Source organism: Oncorhynchus clarkii, chromosome 30 (assembly GCF_045791955.1).
Source record: "Oncorhynchus clarkii lewisi isolate Uvic-CL-2024 chromosome 30, UVic_Ocla_1.0, whole genome shotgun sequence".
NCBI lineage: Eukaryota > Metazoa > Chordata > Actinopteri > Salmoniformes > Salmonidae > Oncorhynchus > Oncorhynchus clarkii.
The window spans coordinates 10,992,102-11,005,199 of NC_092176.1; the positions used below are offsets into that span (position 1 = coordinate 10,992,102).

Below are 13,098 nucleotides of genomic sequence, written 5' to 3' on the forward strand. Positions count from 1 at the left end.
ATTAGGAAACATTAAAGTATATAACACTGTAGTGTTACACAAATTCACGTTAAATCAACATGACGTTGCATTTGAAACGTTGTGTTAGCGATTCTTCTTCCATTAGCTCCATTGAAATAGTGCCCTAAATGCACAGGTAGAAGAGCCAGTGCACTCACCCTCACAGTCTTCCCTCAGTGAGCAGTGAACCTGTCCGTTCTCCAGGGTTATATAGCTAGCTCCTTTATGACACTCATAAATTACAACACTCACTCTCTCAGGGCTTTGACATGGACTAGCATGATAGGACAAACAGGAGGAAAGTGGATAAAATGCTACACGCTCTTCTTTTTGTTTTATTTTTATTATTGGTTTCATGATCATAATCATCTGAAATGTATGAGCTAATCTCTCTCTCGCTCTCTTCTCTCTCTCCAGCCGCCTCTCTCTTACGCCCTTGACAGCACCACACCATGACAATGTATTAGCTTGACAAAATAATGTAACTTGGAGTTAGCTTAGACACTTCAGAATATTTTTGTTGTTTGTTGCCATCTTGTTGATGTGCAGTTTTCTTTGGAAGACAAATTGTCCTGTCCTCTCACTTGTCACACCAGCTATGAGAAGGGAAGAACAGACACATTGAAGACGAGGGATTATTAACATGATTACGCAAACAGAGTAATAACAGAGATAAGAGGTAAAAGGCTTCTAGGGCAGAGCTGACTGTCCTGAAATATCAGACAGTCTTGTCGGTGTTCCCATACGTTTCCTCAAAGTTGGTTAGGAAGGAGAATTTAGTTGTGGGCATAATAGCATGATTCAATTCAATGGATCTTTATTGTTTCCAAAGGGTAACTTGTGCATTATTGATATAGAGTTGAATGGCAGAAAGGACGACAAGTGGGGTGATAAAGAATGATCAAATACAGATTCTATCAATGTAAAGACCTTTATACAACCTATCAATGTAAAGACCTTAATACAGCCTATCAATGTAAAGACCTTAATACAGCCTATCAATGTAAAGACCTTAATACAGCCTATCAATGTAAAGACCTTAATACAGCCTATCAATGTAAAGACCTTAATACAGCCTATCAATGTAAAGACCTTTATACTGCCTGTCCTATTTCATTATCTGCAGAGGAACATTGAACTAGCGTGATAAAGACATTGATAATAGCTATCTGTGTCAAGGACTTATAGAGATGGCCTTGACATTTGGGATCATCAGTAGATTTGGCCAATCAGTACAAATCCAAGTTTTTGGCCTTCACCCAATAGGGTCAATAACATTACATCTGGGGGATTCTGAAGGAGGTTCTTGTCTTGGCTTATCAAAGGAAGGCTTGTGATATCTCAGAGAACAACCTCACTTGCTAGTCAGGCAAAGCTTCAATACAGGACTAAGATCGAATTGTACTACACTGGCTCTGACGCTCGTCTGATGTGGCAGGGCTTGCACACTATTACAGACTAGAAAGGTAAGCTGAGAGCTGTCCAGTGACACGAGCCTATCAGGCAAGCTAAATCACTTTGAGGCAAGTAACACTGAAACATGCATGAGAGCATCAGCTGTTCCGGACAGTGTGATCACGCTGTCCGCAGCCGATGTGAGTAACACCTTTAAACAGGTCAAAATTCACAAATTCACTAAATGACTAGTGACCCGTATGTATCCCTCACATCTACAGCCATGAAATGCTTTGAAAGGCTGGTCATGGCTCACATCAAAACCATTATCCCAGAGACCCTAGACCCACTCGAATTTGCATACTGCACCAACAGATCCACAGTTGTCACAATCTCAGTTGCACTCCACACTGACCTTTCACACCTGGACAAAAGGAACACCTATGTGAGAATGCTATTCATTGACTACAGCTCAGCGTTCAACACCATAGTGCCCGCAAGCTCATCACTAAGCTAAGGACCCGGGACTAAACACCTCCCTCTGCAACTGGATCCTGGACTTCCTGATGGGCCGCCCCCAGGTGGTAAGGGTAAGTAACAACACATCTGCCACGCTAATCCTCAATACTGGGGCCCCTCAGGGGTGCGTGCCTAGTCTCCTTCGTTACTCCCTGTTCACTTATGACTGCACGGCCAGGCACGACTCCAACACCATCATTAAGTTTGTGTGTGTGTGTGTGTGTGTGTGTGTGTGTGTGTGTGTGTGTGTGTGTGTCAGTGACGTGCGGTGAGGTCTGAGGCCAGGTAGGCACTTTCTAATGACTACCCTACCCCCCACGTCCCCAGCTCTCACACACGCACAGTCAAAAAGCGGATTTTTGTTACGGTAGTCATCAGTATGACACGATCACAAAGTAACCATCAAACAACTACAGCCAACCATCAAACAGCAGCAGGTATGCAGCGCAACCATTAGACACACATTCACAGGCCTTAATAGCTTGTGCCACACGCAACTGGCCCGCACGTACAGACAACTTTCAACACCACAGGCAGCAACCCAAATGCCAACGAGTAGGCCTATAATAACCCATAAAGACGTTTGCGATGTGGCATAGGCTACAGTTGAGCAGTGGCGTTTATAGGATATCCACAGACGGGGAACATTTGTACTTTGAAAAACTGTGCTGCTGTTCGCTAAAAGTTGGGAGTTGTTAAGAAATAATTGGTTCTATTGGTTCTATAGACTGATTAGTCTTCTCTTTTCAGCGGTAGGCATTTGCTTTCCCGACTGTATGTTTTTCCCGCAATTGTATTTTGAAATCTGCAAAAGGAAAACAGACAGTCAAAACCATCCATATAAATATAATCCATAGATGGCAGTTCACATTCAAGTCAGGACTGGCAGCCATTGCTACTGTACTTATGAGTTTAACACTAAAAAAGCCAAGGTAAGAGGTTCCAAAACCTATCTATGGATTATATGTCTATGGCCACAACCCAACAAGCTGTATTTTGGCATGCATGCTGCCCAAATTGCAACAGGTCGAAATTGCCTAAATAAAGGAAACATTTGAGTCTCAATGTCAACAGTGAAGAGGCGACTCCGGGATGCTGCCCTTTTAGGCCCGAGTTGCAAAGAAAAAGCCATATCTCAGACTGACCAAAAAAAAGAAGAGATTAAGATGGGCAAAAGAACACAGACACTGGACAGAGGAACTCTGCCTAGAAGGCCAGCATCCCGGAGTCGCCTCTTCACTGTTGACATTGAGACTGGTGTTTTGCGAGTACTATTTAATGAAGCTGCCAGTTGAGGACTTGTGAGGCGTCTGTTTCTCAAACTAGACACTCCAATGTACTTGTCATTATGCTCAGTTGTGCACCGGGGCCTCCCACTCCTCTTTCTATTCTGGCTAGAGCCAATTTGCGCTGTTCTGTGAAGGGAGTGGTACACAGGCAACAACTCCACAATTCCAACTACTGAATCTTCCAATCTACTACCTTTTTTGCCTAACTTCTAGTTAAGTTTTCAAGTACAAGAGCTTCAGTTTCTTGGCAATTTCTCGCATGGAATAGATACTCAACTACAGTCCAAAGAAGGCCAGTTTTATTGCTTCTTTAATCCGAGCAACAGTTTTCAGCTGTGCTAACATAATTGTAAAAGGGTTTTCTAATGATCAATTACCCTTTTAAAATGATAAACTTTAATTAGCTAACACAGTGTGCCATTGGAACACAGGAGTGATCGTTGCTTATAATAGGCCTCTCTACGCCTATGTAGATATTCCATTAAAAAATCTGCCGTTTCCAGCTACAATAGTCATTTACAACATTAACAATGTCTACACTGTATTTCTGATCAATTTGATGTTATTTTAATGGTCAATTTTTTAAAATTTCTTTAAAAAACAAGGAAATTTCTAAGTGACCCCAAACCTTTGAACGGTAGTACATATCTAATATGTACTGTATATATGTATACTGAGTGTACAAAACATGAAGGACTCCTTCCTAATATTGCGTTGCACCCCCCCATTTTGCCCTCAGAACAGCCTGAATTAGTTGGGACATGGACTCTACAAGGTGTCGAAAGCATTCCACAGGGATGCTGGCCCATGTTGACTCCAATGCTTCCCACTGTTGTGTCAAGTTGGCTGGATGTCCTTTGGGTGGTGGACCATTCTTGATACACACGGGGAACTGTTGAGCATGAAAAACCCATCAGCGTTGAAGTTTTTGACACATCTCCTCCCCTTCATCTACGCTGATTGAAGTGAATTTAAAAAGTGACATCAATAAGGGATCATAGATTTCACCAGGATTCACTTGGTGTCATGGAAAGAGCAGGTGTCCTTAATGTTTTGTACACTCAGTGTATAAATATGTATTCTTTTTTTACAATTGTTTTACTTTTTATTTTATTTTGCTGCTTCTTGGGCCCCCACGGGCTTGGGCCACAGGGCTTCAGCCCTGGTAAGCTCCAGCATTAAACCGCCCCTGTTGAGACTTAGACTTACATAGACACGTAATATAATAATAGTAGACCGCTCTACTGTAAATAAACACTTGACCTTAAATTTACTTGTAAACAAAGTCTATTTTATCCTGCTGGATAAAGACATCAGTGACTGAACTGTAAAACTCCTCCCTGTTGGCCCTCAGTTTTAAAAGTCTCTCTGTCTCGATGGAGATGATGACAAGGGATGAGAGTCGTCCTTGATAGGCCCGGATTCGACTGTATGTCTTGATCCATTTCAGCGCAGAAAATGACCTCTCAGCGGATGCTGTTGTAGCTGGTATAGTGAGGACCAGCTGCAGTAACTTTGGCGCCTCTGGGACAGTCTGTGTCAGGTCATGATGGAACAAAAAGCTGAGGAGCTGTCCAGGCGATTTGTCTCATACCATTTGTGAACTGTACAATAGACAAGATCAGCCTTAACTCCCTCAAAATCGAAGTACTTTGCATATTTTGACAGACTCTCCAGTTTGCAGCTGTCAAACTTTTGTGACATTGTTTCTATGTTTTTGCAGCCCACTAAGCCAAGGAACTTAAAATCCCCAGAGTGGTTGTTATGGATTTCCCTGCCTGTGAGTTTTATAACTTCATGCAGCTCACTCCACCCATCCCGACGGTTCCAGAGAGACTAGGGGATCATAAACTGTTTCCCCAAAGTGACCTCAGCTTCCAGGCCACCGATAGGTTGCTAGGGGGCCAGACACCTGGCTTCTGCCCAACCTGGTCTCAGAGAATTTCATATTATTCTGTATGTAAATCTGAGTTACTATATTTAGTATATGTTACGTTCCGTATGGTATGGTATGTATTCATTTGTGGATGTCCATCACCCATTTTGTATGATACGTTACATTTTACAATTTGTATTATGTTACGACTTTGCAAAATGTACAATATGTTACGAATTTGCAAAATGTACGATATGTTACGAATTTGCAAAAATATATGATATGTTACAAATTCTAGCTTGCTAATTTAAGGTTTGGGATAGGTGAAGGGTTAGCTAAAAGGGTTAGGGTAAGCTAACATGCTAAGCAGTTGCAAAGTAGCTAAAAAGTAGTATGCAGTTGAACAGTTGCAAATTAGCTCAAATTGTCTAATGAGATTCAAACTAGCAACCTTTGGGTTGCTAGACAGTCGTGTTATACACCCACCCATCATCCAACTTTTGTTTTTGCCTTAAGTAACCATGCCAAAGTAACATACTGTATCATACTACATGAAGAATTTCATATTCAAGTACAGAATAATACAAAATGCTCTAAGACAGGGTTGTTCTGCCTGCTCATCCCAGATCCTCCTCAGTCTCTCCAAGTGGACAAGAGTGATGGAGTGCTTGGGTGATGTGATGTTGATGTTGAAACTTGTGCATTTACTGTTGGTTGTTACTATTGCTGTTTGCTAATAGTAGTTGATTATATGTATTATACAGTCCTTTGCTTATGTCACTATCTCCTTATACAGTCAATATTAGTGTTGCTCTTGTGTTATTTATTACTCATTCATTATCATGTTTATTAGTATATTCATTTATTAGCATATTCATTCAGAACTATTCTCTGTACAGAACCACATCCATCTCATATGTCCTCTCTAAATAATGTGGTTAAGTGTGAGTAACTCTCTGTGAGGTTGCCTTATTCCTCTACCCAACTGGAGAACCGTTATCTTTCAGTGGTCAAACCTGGCTCTCATCTGAACATTGATATCGTCCAGTATGTTGTAGTAGATTTGCCCCCTCTCTACTCGGATTGGCTGTTTCTATGAGTTTCGCTTTCAGCCAGGCCCAGTTTATTGCATTTATGCTCGAATCGCTCATAGAAACCAAGGCATATAATAGTTCCAGAGTTGCCCGTGTGTTGATCCGGCACTCTCATTTACAGACTCCTGTTTACCTAGGTAGCATGTAGCCTAGCATTTATTAGGTCTTTCGAAATATTTTATCTTCTGCCTTTGCATTGTGCATGCTGATGTTCAATCTCCGTTGTTCATTCAATGCCAGATCTATCCGTGAGCTGTCAAATGTCTCATTAAGAGCTATCTGGCTTTGGATGTAAGAAAGACTTTTCATTCTTGTTGAGCACTATATGCAAGTTCAAGTTGCAGTAACTGGTTATTGTCCACACGTTGTCGCTGGTGTAGAACTGTAGGCATGGGAAGCAAGTTGCTACTAGCGCAGCCTCAGAGCCAGACGTTCCGTTGATACCACTCAGATTTAAATGGTGGTGTGATTTTCTGTCCCTTCCTTTGATTTAGGTCCATAAACTCAGGTGTTGGTCTTCCAACACTTCCACTTATCACCCCCTGTTTCGCTCGGAAATACAACTTTTATAACTGTTTCAGATGCAATATATTAGCTATCCTGATCACCTTCATTTTGGCTAGCAGTAAAACGAATTGAACAGGGTTGTTGCCAGTGCCACCGCTTAGCGTATTTCAGGAAGTGTATGGAGGATGCTAAAGCAGTTTTAATCACATACACAACTCAAACTTTTATGAAAGCAAACATGACAAATTATTACTGGTATAATATTGTCATGAGGTATTGTATTGTACAGTCTCAATCGTTGTCACATAGACAACTCGAGCTTTTATGAAAGCAATAGTGAGGACACATGAATATCTTCCACCATGATAACCTCATTTTAATATCCTCATATTATAACTTCCTAGTATCAGACGGTTATCACCGTAGGCTGTAGGCTATTTTTGCCCGAGCCACTCGCTTCGTAAATTGGTCATCATCGGCAGCCGGGCATGCAACCCATAGGTCTGCCCTTACGCAAGCTTGCCATCAGTGTTTAGAAATGGCACATCGACAAGTTTAAAAATGACATTGCGCACAGTAGACTACACAACTGCAATTAAACGTGATGCATGTAACGTTATATGTAACATGTTTACAAGATGAAAGCATTTTAAGATACATGCATTTACATGCAATGTTTTTCACGATTTCACGACACCATCATTCTGAGTTTCCCAAAAGTAGAAATGACACAGTCATGTTTCTACTAATATCTGCACTCGCTGGCAAGAACTGACAGAAAGGCAGGCCAATTACATGTGCGCTTTCGATAGTCGGACTTTCTTTCGACTCACCCAGTGTCCGGCTGCCATATTGGAGGTACAGAGTGTGCGGTGGCACCGGTTAGTTAGAGGTAATTGAGGTTATAAGTACATGTAGGTAGAGTTATTAAAGTGACTATGCATAGATAATAAACAGAGAGTAGCAGCAGCGTAAAATTGGGGGGGGGGGGGGGGGGGGGGGGGGGGGGGTATCCATTTGATTAGATGTTCAGGAGTCTTATAGCTTGGGGTAGAAGCTGTTTAAAAGGCTCTTGGACCTAGACCTGGCGCTCCGGTACCGCTTGCCATGTGGTAGCAGAGAGAGCAGTCTATTACTAGGGTGGCTGGAGTCTTTGACAATTTTTAGGGCCTTCCCCTGACACCGCCTGGTATGGCAGGAAGCTTGACCCCAGTGATGCACTGGGCCGTACACACTACCCTCTGTAGAGCCTTGCGGTCGGAGGCCGAGCAGTTGCCATACCAGGCAGTGATGCAAACAGTCAGGATGCTCTCGATGGTGCAGCTGTACAACCTTTTGAGGAATTGAGGACCCATGTCAAATCTTTTCAGTCTCCTGGTGGGGAAGGGTTTTGTTGTGCCCTCTTTACGACTGTCTTGGTGTGCTTGGACCATGTTAGTTTGTTGGTGATGTGGACACCAAGGAACTTGAAACTCTAAACCTGCTCCACTATAGCCCCGTTGAGAATTGGGGCGTGCTCGTGTAACCGATGTGAAATGGCTAGCTAGTTAGCGGTGGTGCGCGCTAATAGCGTTTCAATCGGTGACGTCACTCGCTTTGAGACCTTGAAGTATTGGTTCTCCTTGCTCTGCAAGGGCCGTGGCTTTTGTGGAGCGATGGGTAACGATGCTTCGAGGGTGACTGTTGACGTGTGCAGAGCGTCCATGGTTCCGGCCAAGTCGGGGCGAGGGGACGGACGTAAAGTTATGCTGTTACATTGATGCTGTTGACCCGGATCACTGGTTGCTGCGGAAAAGGAGGAGGTCAAAAGGGGGGTGAGTGTAACGGATGTGAAATGGCTAGCTAGTTAGCGGTGGTGCGCGCTAATAGCGTTTCAATCGGTGACGTCACTTGTTCTGAGACCTTGAAGTAGTGGTTCCCCTTGCACTGCAAGGGCCGTGGATTTTGTGGAGCGATGGGTAACGATGCTTCGTGGGTGACTGTTGTCTGTGTGCAGAGGGTCCCTGGTTCGAGCCTGGGTATGGGCGAGGGGACGGTCTAAAGTTATACTGTTACACTCGGTCCTCCTTTTCCTGTAGTCCACAATCTTCTCCTTTGTCTTGATCATGTTGAGGGAGAGGTTGTTGTCCTGGCACCACACGGCCAGGTTTCTGTGTCATCAGCAAACTTAATGATGGTGTTGAAGTCGTGCCTGGCTGTGCCGTCATGAGTGAACAGGGAGTAACAGAGGAAACTGAGCACACACCCCTGAGGGGCTCCCGTGTTGAGGATCAGGGTGGCGGATGTATTGTTATCTACCCTTACCATGACGGGGGCGGCCCGTCAGGAAGTCCAGGATCCAGTTGCAGAGGGAGGTTTTTAGTCCCAGGGCCTTTAACATTGAGAGCACTATGGTGTTGAATGCTGAGTTGTAGTCAATGAATAGCATTCTCACATAGGTGTTTCTTTTGTCTAGGTGTGAAAGGGCAGTGTGGAGTGCAATAGAAATTGCATTATCTGTGGCTCTGTTGGTGCGGTATGCAAATTGGAGTGGGTCTAGGGGTTTCTGGGATAATGATGTTGATGTGAGCCATGACCAGCCTTTCAAAGCACTTCATGGCTACAGATGTGAGTGCTACGGGTCTGTAGTCATTTAGGCAGGTTACCTTATTGTTCTTGGGCACAGGGACTATGGTGGTTTTCAAACTTGAAGTATTCATCCTCCAAGTTCGAAGTCCTGGTCAACATGGACATCTTTGAGTTTGTGGAGTGGATCGAGGAGGAATACGGTGCTGTCCCTCATCATACTTTCAAGACCTGCCCAGACGTTGAGATATGTCGGCAAGAACAAATACAGTCTGGGAAAGGTTGTGACCCAACATAAAGCCTTCTTCCTGCCCTTGGAGGGTGATGACTACTGGTACAAGAGCTACCAAGTCCTGGCCATCAACACAGATGCCTACAGCCAGCACATCTCTCACCTGGAGTAGGCCAACGACCAGATCGAGCTGTTCAACCACCCTCTTGAGGCTTAGCAGTTCGTCAGGGTCACCAACCTGGAGTGCAGCAGTGTAGAGAAGACTGTCTTGCTGGAGAAGACCCGCACTGTTGAGAAGACCTGGGGCATCGTCTGGGAAAGCCACAACAGTTCCACCACCATGACAGCCAAGGTGCCCATCCTCAGTTCAGGCACCATGGACTTCACCAAGCAGCAGACCGTGAGCTTTTCAGAGAGTACCACCATGGTGGAGTTCATAAGCCACTCCATCTCTGTGGAGCTGTTGGTCCCTCCCAACCACTCCTGTACCGTGCAGATGGAGGATAGGAAGATGACAGCCGACATCCCCTTCACGGGTAGACTGAGCCAGACCTGCCATAATGGAGACAGCCACTGTTACGAATCCCTTTTGGCCCTACAGTCTAGGGGGGGGATGGTAATAAGACCCGTAACATAACTCATGCAAATTATAATAGTGAAAAAGTAAAAGTGTGAATGAAATAACCACGACAACTGAAATCTACCGTCAAACTCAGGGTTTATTTGTTAACACACGGTAATGGGGGGAGCAGGAAAAGGGGCTGAGCTGGACTCAAGGAAAGAAACAATAAGCATCCAAAACACCCCTAAGCTAGACTAGCCTATTTTAACAACAGCTAACTAACTAACTAACCAAAAATACAGTGGGTGGTCCGCCCAGTTCTAACTAGTGTATTTAACAAAGTTCACCTACGGGTAGTGTATGCCCATGGGCGACTTGTCTTGGTTTCCCCTTTTCCCACCAGCAAACAAGCAAACACCATAACCAAAACAATACTCACAGGTGATGACAAAGTGCTATGGAGGTGCTCAAACAAAAGATAGTTTAATACACAAAGAGAGCGTGAAACACAGAGACCTACAGACATGGCATTTACAGAGAGATTGAGCTCTAGAGCAAACAACTGGTGGGGTTTTTAAACCAAGGGAAAGGAACTGTGATTGGGTAGGAAACAGAAGGAGGTGTGTCTTCTGATTGATGATTGGATTGGTGACTGATTGGGGAGTGATGATTTTCACCTGTGAGGGGAGAAGGAGAGAAAAGAAACACACACACAGGATACACACACAGGATACTTGTATCCGTAACAACCACCATCACAGGGACTTATGATGGTGTGAGGGTGGGGAGATTAATGCTGCCGTAGAGAGATGCCAGCCTGTCCCTGATGCCATCCCCTGCTACCCTGATGTGACAGACTACTGAGACAGATTCTAGATGTGTGAATTTTGAACTCTAATGTGCCCGTGGTATCTCTGCAGACACAAAGTGAAGAAATTAGAACCCTTGTGTCGCAATAATTTTTCATCAAACAGGAATAAACTGTTATACTGTGTCTCCATATTCAGATTAAACAGACCTGTGTGTTAAATGTGTTATTGTGTCAAGAAAAGAAATGTTTGCAGTATTTTTCTAGACAATAAATATGATCTTGGTGCAAAATGTTGTTTTTCTCTTTTCTTCATTGAACTAATTTACTCCTGTAGGCTACACCAGATCAAAACAAATCAAAGTTGATTTGTCACGTGCGCTGAATACAACAGGCTTACGGTGAAATGCTTACTTACAGGCTCTAACCAATAGTGAAAAAAAGGTATTAGGTGAACAATAGGTAGGTAAAGAAATAAAACAACAGTAAAAAGAGAGGCTATATACAGTAGCGAGGCTATCAAAGTAGCGAGGCTACATACAGACACCGGTTAGTCAGGCTGATTGAGGTAAATGCACCTAATGCTGTATCATCATCATTAGTTTCAATGGCCTATTGAAATGAAATATAATTTCAGCACATAAAGTTTCACAATGCCGAAAGGTCCAAAATCCCTTTTCCAAACCAGTAGCCTATGTATATTACACTGTGCATTTGCAATATTCACACCCCTTGACTTTTTCCACCTCTTGTTGTGTTACAAAGTGGGATTAAAATGGATTTAAATAGATTTTTTTTGTCAACGATATACACAAAATACTCTGTAATGTCAAAGTGGAAGAAAATGAAAAAAATAATTCATAGAGGCAAAAAAACACAAATATATCTTCAATAGAATAATATTCAACCCCCTGAATTGATACATGTTAGAATCACCTTTGGCAGCAATTACAGCTGTGAGTCTTTCTGGGTAAGTCTCTAAGAGCTTTGCACACCTGAATTATACAATATTTGGCAATTATTCTTTAAAAAAATTGTCAAGTTGGTTGTTGATCATTGCTAGACAGCCATTGTCAAGTCTTGCTATAGATTTTCAAGTCGATTTAAGTCAAACTGTAGCTATGCCAGTTAGGAACATTCAATGTTATCTTGGTAAGCAACTACAGAGTATATTTGGCCTTGTGTTTTAGGTAATTGTCCTGCTGAAACGTGGATTTGTCTCCCAGTGTCTGTTGGAAAGCAGACTATTCCGCTTATTTTTATCCTAAAAAACTGCCTAGTCCTTGCCGATAACAAGCATACCTAGAACATGATGCAGCCACCGCCATGCTTGAAAATATGAGGAGTGGTGCTCAGTGATGTTTGTGTTGTATTTGGCCCAAACACAATGCTTTGTATTCAAGACAAAAATATCCATTCTTTGCCACTTTTATTGCAGTATTACTTCAGTGCCTTATTGCAAACAGGATGCATGTTTTGGAATATTTTTATTGTGTACAGGCTTCCTTCTTTTCACTCTGTTATTTAGATTAGCATTGTGGAGTAACTACAGTGCTGTTGATCCATTCTCAGTCATTTCCTATCAGAGCCATTAAACTCTAACTTTTTTTAAATCACCATTGGCCTCATGGTGATATGCCTGAAAGGCTTCCTTCTCCTCCTGCAACTGAGTTAGTGTTGATACACCATCCAAAGTGTAATTAATAACTGCAGCATGCTAATCTACCAATAGGTGCCCTTCTTTGCGAACCATTGGTCTTTGTGTTTGAAACTTTGCTATAAATTCTCTGCTCGACTGAGGGACCTTACAGATAATTGTATGTGTAGGGTACAGAGATGGGGTAGTCATTTACAAATCATGTTAAACACTATTATTGCTTACAAAGTGAGTCCTTGCAAGTTATTACGTGACTTGTTAAGCACATGTTTACTCCTGAACTCATCTAGGCTTGAATACTTATTGACACAGGGCATTTCAGCTTAATTTTTATTAATTTGTAAACATTTCTAAACACATTTTACACTTTGACTAATGGGGTGTTGTGTGGAGATCGTTAAACAAAATCTAAATTTAATCCATTTTAAATTCGGGCTGTAACACCACAAACTGTGGCAAAAGTCAAGGGGTGTGAATAGTTTCTGAAGACACCGTAAGTGAATTTATAAACCTCCAAGCTAGGTGGCGGTATGGTTGAAAAGATCAGAAGTTGGTCACAATGAACCCTCTCAGTTTTCTGTCCATCAGTCTCTT

General features: G+C 42.8%; 1 pseudogene; it reads left to right on the forward strand.

Moving 5' to 3' along the window:
- Nucleotides 1-1,540: 1,540 nt before the first annotated feature.
- LOC139390234 (natterin-3-like) lies at nucleotides 1,541-10,903 on the forward strand (annotated as a pseudogene).
- The last annotated feature ends 2,195 nt before the right edge of the window (nucleotides 10,904-13,098 follow it).